Raw genomic sequence first — 9,389 nt, forward strand, 5'->3', positions numbered from 1 at the left:
ATATCCGTAGTTTGAACATGGTCTTGCCAGAGAGCCTGTGTGCTCTCACCTCCCCCTGAGACAGTGGGTGTGATGGATGTGCGGAGTATCTCATTACTGGTCAGCATCTTGCAAGCTGGATCTGTGGGAGGAGGAGAGAGACAGGACATGAAACTAAGGAGTTGTTTAGAAGTTACATTGTGTTTGTCTGATCTGACTTTTTTAACTTTTAGAAAGAACATTTTGTTTTTATTGACCAAATTGGTTTCTTGGGCAATCTGTCAAAGTAGAAGACAGGCTAAAAAGGCTTGTTTACTGATGGATTTATTCAGAAATAGCTGAAAGTGGTTTCATGTCCTTCTAATGTGACATTGGTTTCTGGAATAGGCAAAATCACAGGTAGCATTGTTTAAAAATAGCTCTTATGATTAAAAGTCTGCTTCGATCCAGGATAACTTTCTAGTGTTAATGAGCACTTAAACATCATTAATATACTTTATTTTTGTGTGTAATGACTTGTCATTAAACAGTTATACATAACTAAAATTCCCCTCTTTTAATATATCATTGAAGACAAAGGAATGTCTTTGAGTCATTGCATGGTTTCTAGATTTGGAAACCACTCACTGTTTTGAACAATTGTTCCATGTATGATGAGGAGTCGTCATACCCAATTTTTAATCATGGTAGTAAACTATGATACATTGTAAAATATTCATTTCTTCTTTTATTTGACATGATTTCACCTGTCAGAATGCTTAAAATAGAACTTCATGATTCCTGTCCACCTGCTAATTAAATCACATTTGGAGTTTATAAATTCCTGAGAATTTTTGATATTCATCATGAGTGTAGTTAGACAGACTACATGGCTGGGCAGATGATAGACAAGCATTTAGATCAGCTGTTTATATAATCAAGTATCAGTAAAATTCAAGCCTTCCATAGCGAAATAAATACATTGTCATTTCAGTTAAGAGGCTGATATGGCTTGTCTCGCTTCAGTAAAGTCCATTCCTCTTATGAATAGACTTTACTTGAATGCCTCTTAGCATTAAATTTATGCCTACTCCGAATGTTACCTAATCAATTTATTTACATAAATTACTTTGTATAAACCTACTCCTAAAGTGCTGGGAAGCTCTTTAAATTGTTCTCGCATCATAATCCCTGTTGCGATATATCACAATATCTGCACCTTATAAGTATATCAAAATGTTTACTGTTTCCAATAACAAGTGAGTGGAATTTATAAAAAACATCAGTATTATTGAGCTTGAATTCTATGGTTTGGATTTGATCATGATCTACTATTGTTTATTTAAAAATCAGTAACAATAATGGATGCAAACCCCTAGTTAACGCAACTATTCTTGGGTGTTGAGGTACTTCAACACTAATCATACTTCTGATTATACAAGTCTACAAATATATTTTGAATGCCTGTTTTAAATAGATTTCCAAACTAGTCATGTTTATGGTCTTATCCAACATAATCATGATCTATTTTTTTCTTATTTGCTACTATCAATAAAATCTAAAGACCACTAACTGTACTTTATGCTATTTGAGTGTCAGAATGAAAATACACTTTGCTTATCAAGGATATCTAAAATATCCTGTTTCTTAGCTCATGAAGCTTAACCTATTTAGTGAATCATGTCTGCTATTCATCAGCAAAATAAGGTTGCCTAACTTGCTGGTTCCCTGCAGATCATGTACAACAGATGGTATAAATAATGACATAGCAAAACATAGAGAAGGAAATAGCAAGTATAAATTCTGCACTAAAAAAAAAAAAAAAGAAAAAAGAAGTCTGCTTCAACAGAAATTCAGGTCTTATTGACAAATGCCCCAAAACTCAAAATTATCAAAGTTAAGTTTTTCAGTTTTTCAACTAATCTTTCTGACTGATAGTACTTCCATCGTAACAATTTTTGCTATGGGAGTACAAAAAAATAATTTAAATTGTTTTATGAGATCAGCTGTATTAAAAGACTCTTGCTCAGCATATTGATATATTCAGTGCTATAAATTCAACCAAAGCCTAAGTTCATTAATTAGTAATTAGTAGTTATCATGAGATGTTCTCATTTCTGCTGATATAGTTAAATCAACTGAAAGGAATTATTTGAAATGTTTTTAGTTTTCAGTGTGTGAATATACACAAAAGTGCACATACACGTATGTATATATACGCATGCATGTAAAATACATTTTTAGCCAGGGTTAGATTGAGAGAGTTGGTTTTTTTCATATGCAGTTTGACCATCCTTTCTCTGAAGCATTGCCTCAACAAATTAATTTTTATTTTATTTGTTTTCATTCTATACCTAAAACTGTTTATCATTGCTTACATATAAGGCTACCCAGAGTAATAGCAAATACCAGTATATATTTCAGTGTCTGAGGGCTGACACAGTTTAAATAATATTAGGGTAAAGTGCAGCATACAGTTATTAATAAAAGACTTAATTACCTCAAGTTCTGTAGAAAGTTTTGTAAGGAGTAAAACTATAGTGTAGGAATTGCCTCAAAAAGACATAGAGGGACACCAGAGCTGGAGGTTCAGTTTGTCCTTTTATTGACACCTTTGGGAAACCTTTGGTACTCTTTAAAACTGAAAGCAAACATGTCCCTATAATTAGTTTGGCAACAATAATCCTTACATGCTGACTTAATTTTGATTGTGTCAATTTTCCTCCAGAGAGATGCATTATGTTGTCACATATCAGAACTAAGAATACAGAGACTACTGAGCATAAATGATAAAGGGTTTTTCAACTTTTTTCACCAGAAGAAATAACTTAGCACAGAACATATTTTACTCCTAAAGAATTTTGTGATAGTGAAAATATGGAAGAAATTATTTGAGAAAGAATCTTCCAAATTCTTATTTATTGTTACCAATAACAGAGTTTTCTCAGCCCTGTTTGTAATAGTATAACTGGGACTATTTTAGGGTGGAGTTTAAATGGATATAGCTAGGCCTTCTAACAGCTGGTTTCTTCCCTATTTGAAATTTTCTGTAGAGCTATGCATTCTTGGAAGAGCTTACAATCTCTCTAGATGAAACTGTCCTTTAACCCTGACTGCCAAGTAAATCCAGTCTTACCTAATTATTTCACCTGGGAAAGGAAAGCATCCATTATTCTGCTTCTTTGCAATGACTCTATTGTTTTTTTATACCATATGAACTGTGCTAAAAATATCCAGTAGAGAAAAGAAGATTCCCACTACACTTGCCTCCCTAAGACATGCTAATTTTTCTTCTCTTGCCCTCTGTTGCCCTTTCATGCATATTTGAAAGGCTTCTGATGATGAATTTTTTGAGCATTTCTTAAAATAATGTTTTTCCAACTGTGTGAAAACTTGTTCATACAAAATGATGACAGCTTTAGTTGACTGCTCACAAATTATTCTTCCTCTGTTATGTAGCCGGAACTCTTGAAGAGGAGAACTCAATCTGATTGAGGGAAAATATAACTATAAACAAATAAATAAATAGTGCGATATATATATATATAAGAATCTGTGATTTTTGGTTAATATTTTGATCCCATTCTGTCTGTTCTCCCTGAATTATTGTGCAACCAAGCGACTTGGTACCTCTATTTTTTTAAAAAAGCCTCAGGCATCTTGGGAATCTTCCCTTTTAAAGCCTGTTTGAAATTTATAGACCCTCATGTACAGGTGTTAGTGTATTGGTCAAAAATAACAAATGAGATTTTCAAGTACCTGTGTGTTCCTGGTTCATGAACACCTTGTGACAATGAACAGTCTGTAGGAAGGGAAGAAGCCCTCCTGAAAAAACAGAAGTCATAAATTTTTCTTTGCACAAATGCAAACCTCGAAAGCATATGGGGACACGTGCATGTACATGTGGTAACCATAGCTATAAGTGACAGGTATTATATGTAAAACACTTTCCCAGAGTTCTAACTTTCACACAAACAAAAAAAATACAAGAAAATACATATGCAGTTTAGGTGGGACTAAAGATGCCCATGCAATTAGTGATTGCATCAAAATGTGGTACAAATGTGTACCAAGTGGCTCAATGCAGATATATTACACAGTGTATTCTACTCAAGCATATATTTCTCTTACTCTCAGCCAAGAAGGACCTCACCTCCTGAAAACAAAAATGGAATCCACATGCACTGTAAAGCATGATTCAGTTTCTACTGAGAGTAAAAAATGCCTTTATTTTTTGTCTCTATGTCCCCATCCTCTCCAAGACATTTGCCTGTTACTTGCTTTGTATGTGTGCTTTAATGTTTTTCAGAGCCTCATAGGTTATGTCTGAACTAAATAATTGACAGATGATTTGCAAATGCACTTTAACATGTAAAACCCAGAAGGGACTGGCTTTCTTACCACTCTACTGATTATGAGATTTTCTGAAAATGAGAGTATGTTGGGTCCGTCTGAGAGTTCATTTGCCCTATAGCAGGAATCACAGTTCTGTGCTTTGCATTGGTATCTAAAAAGGTGTTAATAACACACCAGTGTTTTGGCTACTGCTGAGCAACACTGGCAGAGCATCAGCACTCTCTCTCCAACATTCTGCCCCACCAGAAGGTTGGAGTGGGGAAATATCTTGGGAGGGAACACAACCAGGACAGCTGACCCAAACTGAAAAAAGGGATATTCCAAAGCATATGAAATCAGCTCCTCAGATAAAAAGAAAAAAAAAGAAAAAAAAAAAAAAGGGAGAGAGGGAATAGAGTGGTGTTTGTTATTTGCAACATTAGCCTTCCAGAGTAACTACTAGGCATGCTGAAGACTTGTATATGGGAGGTAGAGAATAAAATCTTTGGGTTTTCTTTTTTTTCGTTGTGCACACAGAGCCTTTTGCTTTCGCTTTCATAAATGGCCTTATCTCAATCTATGAAGTTTCTTTCCATGTAATTTTCTCTCCCCTGACCACCTGAGAAGGGAGAATGATAGAGTCTCTTAGTAGGCACCTGGCATCCAGCCAAGGTCAACCCACCCCATAAGGAAGGCTTAAAGTGTCTACATCATGTTTAGAGAGAGCCAGACTCAGGACATCTGTTGGATGCAGACTGTACTCTGTCCATGCCCATGGCAGACAGGTGCAGTGAAAGACAAAGTCAGAAAAAATTTAAGCGGCATGGCCAAGTACAGATTCAGTATCTCAAGAGTATTTTTGTGCTGGGACTAAGATTACAAATCAGTGTATGCTTTCTTGCAAACAGAGAATGAATTTGGACTGGAAAAGAAGTTCCCAACTTCGTATAACTGCACAACGTAATAGGTTTAATGACCTATTAAAAAATCTCCCTAGGGTCTATCTTGATGTTCCTCTATTAGACTTGCTCCCCAGTGTCACTACTTTTCCTGTACTGGGAAACCAAAAGTGAGCAAGTGACTCCATATGTGGTCACAAATGCCAAATATTATTTTGATCTGCTGGCTATGTTCTTGCTAATACATCCCACTCTTCAATAAACATATACTGCTGCAAAGCTGCACTCCTGATTGGTGTTCAATCTTTTTACGCCAGGATTTTTTTTTTCTGTTTTCTTTTTTTTTTTTCTGCAAAACTTTTCTTATCAGTGAGCCTTGGACAATACTGTTGCACATGGCTATTTAATTCCAGGTTTAGGAATTTCTATTTCTTTTTGCTGAACTCCCTGAATTTCTCTTAGTCCCAGCCAGTTAAAGCCTCACTGAAGAGCAATCCAGTTGTTAGGCATGTTATCGTCTTCCTCTACATTTAATTTCATCCACACACTTTTATGTTTTTGTTTGTCATCCAGATAGCTAGTGAAGATATGATTTGGTAACAGTCCCAGTACTTGGCTGTGAGGAAAGCCTCTAGTAATCGTCTGGCAAGTGAATTTAAAACTACAACTCATTACCCTTGGATCCTTGTAATCCAAACAGTTTTCCATGATCCTGTAGTCCAATCAGTTTTACATGCATCTTGTGCCTATGCATCCAGTTCGTATCTCTTTAGGTTGGCTACAAGGATATAGTTGGAAACCACGCAAAATCCATGAGAAAGTCAAGGCAAATAACATGCCCTGACCACCAATTAATTTATCAGACAGGGAAATCAGTTAAGTGTGATTTTACCTTTGCAAATCCATGGTGGTTTTTCCCAATCATCTTATCATGCCTATGAATGACTTCCATATGCAGATTATAATCTTCCAGGAGACTTCAGTGAGGTTGACCAGCCTTTAAAGTCCCAAACTCTTTTTCTCGCTCTTTGAATAATGATGTGACATTTTCCATTCTGTAGTCACAAAGGCCCTCTCTGGATCACCCAGGTTTTGAAAGGTGATTTTGGCTAAGCTTCCTCACCAAATCATGTTATTTCATGTGGTCTCATGAACTGTTGTAAAACAAATTTATTAACTTAATTAATCATTAACTAACATTTTCCTACCATAGGCAGTGCCTCAGTCTTCCAGGCTCTCCTGCAAAGCCAAAAGGCATACCTTTATCAGTAAAAGGTCTTGGCAAACAAAGCTTTGAACACTGCAAACCCTTATCACAAGACTTTTCTAGTTTTCCCATCAGTATATTTATAAAATTTTTTATTTTTGCCATTCACATTCCCTACCACTTTCAATTGCAGCAGGGTTTTAGAATTCCAAATTCCATGTCAAATCAATATTTTTAATCTTTTTCCTAATTGCAAGGGTGCTTTCATTCAGCTAAAGAAGACTGCATCTTATTTTACCCCTTGATCAGGGTTTCTTGTAGCAGAAATGCATCACAACAGCTTCCTCACTAACCTCCCTTTGATCCTGGCCTGTAAACCCTCAGCTTGCTTTTGAACCATCTCATGGTGAAGCTCCACATGTTCAAGCTGCTCTTTTGAATAGAGCACAGTTTGTCTTCCTGCAGTTCCCAGCCTGTGCCTCTTGAAGGACCTGTTCCCACCCATTGCACTGCCCCAGCAACGTGAACTATCCCACCATGATTCTGTTACTCTGCAACTGCTCACAGCTTCTAATTCCTCTGGTTTTTTTTTTTTTTGGTTTTTTTTTTTTTTTTTCTCTCTGTTTTGTTGGAGTTTTTTCCTGTTCATGCTGGAGAAATTTGTGTCTAGGCACTTTGGATATGTTCCCAGTAGTGATGTTTCTTAGGGAATGTGGAAGAACCTTTTTATTGTGCTGTGTCCCAGAATCCTTGCTCCCTACTATGGCACTTCTCTTTTGGTTTTGTCTTCATCTTGAAAAGTCATATATAGATACTGCATCATTTTGAAAACAAGGTTGTTTGCAAAAATTCTCTTGTCCCACTTCTTCAGGTGGAGACAACAGTTCCTTTTTCCTAAGAGACAGTCCAGTGGTCATAGGTGCACAAACCCTGCATGGGCTATAAGCCACACTGAGATATTGGCACACATTGCACTTTTGATTCTATATCAGCCTTTCCCCTTTACTGGAAATACTAAGAAGACACCACTCAAACTTTTTAGCATCACCCCCTCTTTATACACATTTTTTTTTCCCCTGGCTATCGGTACTCACATGGGTACATAGCAAAAGTTTGTAATCGAGGACCTGGCTGAGCCTCTGCTATATTTCTACAAAATCCTAGATGCAGAATGCACTTCAAATCTTCTTAGAAACAAGTAATAGGTGAAGAGACAAGGATATGGAGCTACTAATTCTTTGAGGTGTGTTGAGTGGAAAGAAAATTTATGATTATACTCTGTGACATTTGGACACTATCTTGATGGTTCAGCACCAACTAATCTGACAACAGAAACAATGATGTGCTTTCTTTACTGATATTTTTACCACCATGAATCTTTCTAGCACCTTAAAGTCAGGCAATTGTGAAGAAATGGGAATAACCATATGACAGAAGAGACAAGAAGTGATATGAAATGACAAATTGAAGAACATGGGAGGTAAAATAACAGAATTGAATGAAAGCAGGGATCCTTTAGGAAAGTGCTGTTAGGGCTGAAAATGATTTAGTGTAATAATAGATAGGGCATGGGGGAGAGAAATTGGATGTTAAACGTGGTCTTGAAATACTGGAACAAGAGTCAGAGACTAGAATTTTGTCTAAAGTGGAAAAGAAAGATTTACAGAATGAGAGACTTGGGGCAAAAGTTGCAATGAAATGCAGAGAAAGAGAAAAAAAGAAATCCAGAGTGAACAAGGGAACAAATAAATGGGGTTTTAGGGCATGTATGGAAAGAAGCTGTGAAATCACACAATACAAAAAATACCTGGTAAGACAGGAGAATCATAGAGATGTCACAGTCTGATGTGACAGTGGAAACCCATGGCAAAAGGGACATAGATTTTACAGATGGTTTCCAAGTTGGAAGAAAAAATTAAATTCAGAAAGTAAAGGTGAAAAATGTGAAGTTCTGTGTGTTTATCTCAAAAATGCACGGACCAGGCAGAATTCTGAGCACTTCCTTATTTTTCTTTTCTTGCTTCTATTTATGTCAAGGGCTTTTGTACCCACTTGTCTTTTCTCTAACAGCCTTTCCATTTATGCTAGCTCCTCTCATTCTCTGCAAATGACTCACCAGTCCTACCAACTGTTGAAAATATAGCCTGCATGAGCAATTCCCTTCTCACAATGCCAGTGGCAAGTGAACATTTCTTCCTAAAGAACAAGTTTATTTCCCTGACCCATCAAAATATGTTGTTGAATTTGTTTTGGGCTGGCTAGTCTGTCCCTTTCCCCTTGTTTCCCTCTGGTGTGCTCTGAACCTCCCTGTAAGACACTGCTCTTCTCAAGTGATAGTCATTCTGTGCTGCAGCTTGTCCAGACCTGGCTGAGGGCAGCAATCTGTCTGGCTAGCTGCATTTGGCTTCCAATGTCTGACTGAAAACAATGGGAAAAGAAATTATTAATATTTTGACTTAATTGTTTTTTGCTGTGTATTTAATTGTAATATTTCAAATTTATTATAGGATATAAAAGAATGTATCTTTAAACAATTTCATAGTGTTTTGTGGAGTTGCAACATTTTATATTATAGTCTGTGAATTAGGTGGTCAGAAAACACAGTGAATATAAACACTTCCAAAGAAAGATGGGCTTACTAGAAGCCATCCTAATATCTTGCCATGGCACTGAGTCACTGCCAGCACTGCCTGTCCCTCCCCACCCTTTGAGACCTCCCCCATCTGCACATGTGTACTAGTTTGAAAATACATCAGTGGGAGATCCAGTCAGAACTATAAATTAATTTAACTATAATTTAAAAAGAAAATTAAGATAAAGGCAACAATACAGAAACATTGGCTTAAACTGACAGAGTCAGGTTACAACCTGCCACCCTGTTGGTCAGGGTGGTGGTAGCAGTCTGATTAAATGGTGGCTGCAGTCCTGTTGGAGCCATAGATGTGATTCTGTTGAAGCAGTGATCCTATAGAAGTATATGGTCTTCCTCT

Source organism: Catharus ustulatus, chromosome 1 (assembly GCF_009819885.2).
Source record: "Catharus ustulatus isolate bCatUst1 chromosome 1, bCatUst1.pri.v2, whole genome shotgun sequence".
NCBI lineage: Eukaryota > Metazoa > Chordata > Aves > Passeriformes > Turdidae > Catharus > Catharus ustulatus.